Genomic DNA, 5,784 nt, shown 5'->3' with positions numbered 1-5,784 from the left:
TTTATTTTAACACATGCTGATGAATTGAAATTTGTAGTGGTGGAGAAGAAGTGATGCCTAATATATTAAGCCCCTGGTATCCAGTTACATCTTAAAACATATCAATGTAAAAAGCTTATACATAATTACACAAATCCAAAGAGTAGAGTACCAACTCCTTTTCCTAGAAGTTTCCATGTCAGTAGCTAGACTAGCAAAGAGAGAGAAAATCCATCTGAAAGATCACCTATTTAAAAAGTTACCTTCATGGGGCAGTGCCTGTGGCTCAAAGGAATAGGGCGCCAGCCCCATATGCCAGAGGTGGCAGGTTCAAACCCGGCCCCAGCCAAAAATTGCAAAAAAAAAAAGATCATGGTTTGTGTCAGATCTTTGGCAGCATATATGGCTTGACTAAAAATAATTGGGCAGAATAAAACTTCTATCTGTGAGCATTACGCTAGGCAACAAAATCATCTACTAGTGATTTGAGCACTGAATTTAGAAACTCATAACACAACACTCTTGTTTATGTTCCAATAGTTCTGCTTATAGAGGCAAGAGTAACCCAGACAGCTAAATCGATACACTCATCTACTTTTAAGAGATTTGTCAACTCCGTTGTATCTTTTTAAAATTAAAATTTTTTAATTGTCATAAAAAACACACAACCTAAAATTTCCCATCTTAGTCATTTTTAAGGGTGCGGTCCAATAGCATTGAGCGTATTCACATTGTTTTGCTTCCTTATACCTTTTCTCAAAGCTGGTATTATTCATTTTTAAAAAAACACAGTTTTCTTGATATTTGAGATGGTAAGATCAGAGGTGAAATATCGTCCATTCCACTTCTGCATGTACAAGTAAACGACTTCATTCTGCAACATCCTCTCTGATTTTCCAACCTGTTCATGGGCAAACATTTCAATAACCTTCCAAATGGACAGTTGTAAGGAAGTAGAATCAAAGTTGGGAAGCAACTTTGGGAAGTTGGGAAGTGTAGAAGCTGCTGACATCTCACTTTGACTCCTCCCCATCTACTTTGCTCCTTAAAAGAATAATAAAAATTAAGATAAAATTTAGTTTGCACAAATGGAGATTATCGTTGGGTAACTAGTAAAGGAAGAATTATGTTCCTAGCTATGTTTCTAGACCATTAGGAACCATCTATGTTCCTAGACCATTAATTAGAATCAATTCACCAAAGCACATAATATCTCTTTCAGAGATAGGGAGGAAATCCCCCACCATTGGGCAAGAAGCTCCTTACCTTAGAAAGAAAAATCAAAGGCTCATCTCTGTATCCTAGCCTTGTATAGACAAACACAGACAGAACACAATCATGGTACGATAACCCCAAAGGCCCTTGGGTCAGCTCTTAATTCCCAATTTGAAGGTTTCCTTCATAAAAACTTTTGCACTTTCCTCAAATGTAGCTTTGGCTAAATATTCAGTATCAGTAGCTGATCCATTCCTTTGCATATTGGAAATAAGCTGTCTTGACTTCTGTCTGTAAACATCTTTTGTGTTCCAGTTTCCGCCCACTGTGGTCACCAGTATTCCCAGTCTATAATAGCAAGTCCACTGAAATCTTCAGCCGGGATGTAGTGATTGATATCTTGGTCAGCTTTTTCCAGATGAACTTGCAAACTTATGTGCTGGGGGAGACCTCCATAATGGGAACTCCATCTGCTGTATACCATGGATAGTATCCCAATCTATTGACATAAAATATTGTGACATTTTGCCCCCTGGCCTTGGCCCAATCACCTGAAACATTTTCAAATTTAGTCTTAAATTATATTTTATCAAATGCTGATTCTGTTGGAACATTCCAGGGAGCTATAAAGGGTTTCCTTTGATAAAATTGAAGTCAGGCAGGGTTTGGAGAAGACAAAGACTTCAGAATAAAAAATATAAAGAGCCATCATGTGAGATGTACTGGTTGAATAACATAAAGCCTTAATTTTTCTTCAGATAATAGTTTCATGATAAGATAAAAATCTTATGTTGTCTTGTGCTTGAATTCACTTTAGAAGACCTGTGGAAAGATTTAATTTTCTATTAATTTTGTGATACTTTTGAGGGAAAAAAATCAAATACGAAGTAGATGTTATTATTATGTACTTATATTGGTAAGGTATGTTTTACTTAAAGTCATAAAGAGACCTATAAATAAATTAAGATACAGCACTGATTGTGGTGACCTACCTTCTCTTCAGAGACTGGCAAGGCATTTCCACAAATACTCATGGAGCATTAGACCATGTGACCAGAAAGGAATATAAATAAATTGTGGTCCTTGCTTTCAAATAAAGATGTAAAATAATATTCACTATCGTTTTGAAAACCTCATCAAATCCCAGGCAGTATGCTTGTTTGCTTTATAAATATGTATCTTATTTAATCTTACAATCACTACCTAAAGCTTATAATTACATTCCCATTCTACAAATGAATAAACTGAGGTTTAGAGAGCTGAAGAGCCCTATCTGAATATCATCACATTCATGGAAGGCAAGGTCAAATTGTAACGATAAAAATGCATAACAAGTACCATGTGCTAATTTACGAGAGCAATTACTCTTTGTGAGGGTAGTGAGCAGGTGGGAAGAGAAGCTGATTCAGTGTCAAAGAATGCCTGAGAACAGAATGCCCAGAAGATAGACCTGTGGAAAGTAGAAAACTGTCCAACTATTTTGTCAAAAAGGAAGATACCAACTATTTTGTCAAGTTTCCTTTGTATTCATCTCTTTGTAAAACACTACAAAATGTTTCTTTTTCAAAGAGCTCATCAAAAGTTTTGATGGCATAAAATCTTTATAGTCTTCTCCATTATTAAAATGAAAATGCATTGTGGTTATAGCCAATTCCTTGTGAGGTGAGGGTCTATATAGTTGACACTTATCCTTTGGCTGAGGGCCCAGGATATGAACCCCTCTCCTCTGTAGTGAACTCTGTACCCTAAGTTTCTTGGTAAAAGACATTATATAAGCCAAAATGTCCATATGCTGTCCCAGCTCCTCCTTGAAGCTGGTCTATTCCCGTGGCTAGACCAGTTAGATGAGCCCTGTTCTAGACGTTGAATTGGGATCTTGAGATTTAAAGAACCTGAGGTGGTGCTGCCAGTGGTGACCTGTCTGGGAGCCACAGGCCTGTGGGGACATCCAGAGCCTGGTGTCCATGCTGTCACTGTTAAATGGCAACATTGTCTTCATGGAACAGCACTTTTCTACTCAAGTAAGTAAGGTTTTAATTCAGTTGCTCATGACCAGGACCTCTGATTGATAGAGGCTGTTTACATGGAATCTGAGTTTCCTCCGGCACAGCCAGCTTCTGTGAGCTGCATGGTGGGTGTCATTACCATTTTAACGACCAGGTGACTCAGACAAACCTCATAGCATTTCTCAGGCCTCGGACACGGAGGTAAGCAGTAATTTTAAGTAATTTACGTAACTTTATTCAAAGACATTTAAGTCCTAAGTAAATGGATGTACACAAGTTGCACTTTTTAAGCGCTATAGAGGTGGATATTTTCATCTACTTAATAAAAATCTGTACCTTTCCATAATACAAAGATGAACTAGATTATCCTATTTAGTAGCACAGGATGCATTATACCAAAAGTCTACATTATGGTTTGAAGAGAACAATATTTTAAAGAGAATATAATTTTATGAATACTGCTAGAACTGTGGTACTCAAAACTGCCCCTTCGCCTTGATTTTTAATTATATTCTATCCCAGGATAAGAATAATTCATTTGCATAAGGAGCCATTGATTGGGAGGAAGAAAGCTTTCCTTCAAATTCAGTTCTTTTTAGAGAAGACATGTGACAAAAGCAATCTCTTCTGCCAGAACACTTCCTGCTTTGGGTTTTATTCAAAACATCATTTTCAACTGCCTATTGTTTCCCCTTTGGTCAACCCCTTCCTCATTGCCACAGACGGTTCTCATCCATTTATTACAAAGTTACCAAGTGACTCTGTTCTCCTGCTAGTCTCTTTATTCCCTAGAACTGGAGGTGCCTGCTTAATGGCAGATGGCAGACATAGCTCCTGGATAAAAAGTGCAGATGCATAACAAAGACAGGCAAAATCAGTACGTAAAGTTCTGTGCCTGCCTTCTGCTTGGGGTATGTCTCCACAGAGCCATGTCACTGGCTGGTGCACCCTCTGTCACTCTCCTGATTAACCCTGTCTGGCTGGGAGGAGATCCCCTCATGTGGCGCCTCCCAGATACTATTATCTGTTCCCTGCCCTCCCCAGGCAACCTCCAGTGGTCTTCTCTGTCCTCTTTCCTTCAGTGGGGAGCCTCCCCTGCACTCTGCTTCATAACTCCCCTAGACCCCTTCCCCTTTACCCCCCGTGCTATCAGATCCCTGCTGCTGACCTCCACCTGTGTCTCAACTAGCTGTTGTAGCACAGCAACCTGGACAATTGTCCACGTATAACCGTGAGTCACCACTGATGATAACTTTCCTTTTCTTTCCCCCTTCCCTCTTCCGTAACTTCCTGGGAAGATTTGCTCCTTTAAACAAATCTCTAAGCAGTAGAATTTTAGGAAGGGTTCACAAGATATTGAGGACAGGGATGATGAGTGAGAAGATGGTATCCCAGTTTTCTCTCCTTAGGAATAAGGTTTGTTCTGGGACCAGATATGAAGGATCAGTTCCCTTCCTTCAACAGAGAAACTTCTGCAAAGATATTTTGAAGGCCCACAGATAAATGATTTCCAGTGAAATGACGTCCCCATGAATCCGCAGGGTGCAGGGAAGCAGCTGTCCCCTCAGACCCTCCCCTGATGGAGAAAGAGTCACAGTGAGGAAGCCTTAGTCGCTACCACATTGTCCTGGCTTCACAGTTCGAATCTTTCTACCTAAGTAGGGGAATGTGACAAAAGCAGCAGAAAGATGGTGCCTATTTCAAGTAGTCCCCAGGATCTTACTCTCTTTATGTTCCTTTTTCCTAATAGTGGAGGAGAGAGTGGAGAAGGTGGGGGGAGTGTTCCCTTGTTAGAGACAGCCCAGCCATGTATAGATTCAGGAGTCTGCAAAGAAGCCTCTTTCCTCTACTTACTTACTTACTCCCTCCCCCACTTAGATAAATAAATAAAAAGAGTAACCCTCAGCATTGAGATGCTGGCTGTACTCACAGCTAGGCCGTATACAATGTAACGTTCCCATTAGACAGTCTCACACAAGTCAACCTCAGACAGGTGTGCTCTAAGACCACAATAGGTGCCTGTGGCTCAGTGAGTAAGGCGCCAGCCCCATATACCGAGGGTGGCGGGTTCAAACCCAACCCCGGCTGAACTGCAACCAAAAAATAGCCGGGCGTTGTGGCGGGCGCCTGTAGTCCCAGCTGCTCGGGAGGCTGAGGCAGGAGAATCGCGGAAGCCCAAGAGCTAGAGGTTGCTGTGAGTCCTGTGTACATCATGGCACTCTACTGAAGGCGGTAAGGTGAAACTCTGTCTCTACAAAAAAAAAAAAAAAAAGCCACTTTTTAATTTTGTCACAGAAAAAAACAAGGTCACTATGCAACACACAAAATACCAAACATTCCTCTCTCCTCCTAAGCGAGTGACCACTGTTCTTTATCCAATCATAGACGTACCTCTTTCTGAGACATGCAACCTCAGGCAAATTTCTGCTTTCTTAGACTCTCCTCCAATCACATACCAAAGCCTCACAATCATATGACAGTTTCTATCTAACAGCCTCTTATCAGGACACCCATGGTGTTCCCTACGGTGTGCATTTTCCCTCCCTACCACAAGAAATGAAGACAACTCATTCAAATGCAGGTG

General features: G+C 40.6%; 1 pseudogene; it reads right to left on the bottom strand.

The window, feature by feature from the left end:
- Nucleotides 1–1,280: 1,280 nt before the first annotated feature.
- Nucleotides 1,281–5,204, bottom strand: LOC128598366 (hyaluronidase-4-like; annotated as a pseudogene).
- Nucleotides 5,205–5,784: the final 580 nt, after the last annotated feature.

This window comes from Nycticebus coucang, chromosome 11, assembly GCF_027406575.1.
Source record: "Nycticebus coucang isolate mNycCou1 chromosome 11, mNycCou1.pri, whole genome shotgun sequence".
NCBI lineage: Eukaryota > Metazoa > Chordata > Mammalia > Primates > Lorisidae > Nycticebus > Nycticebus coucang.
The sequence above is the reverse complement of the archived record's forward strand: the minus strand, read 5'-3'. Positions and strand labels throughout refer to the sequence as shown.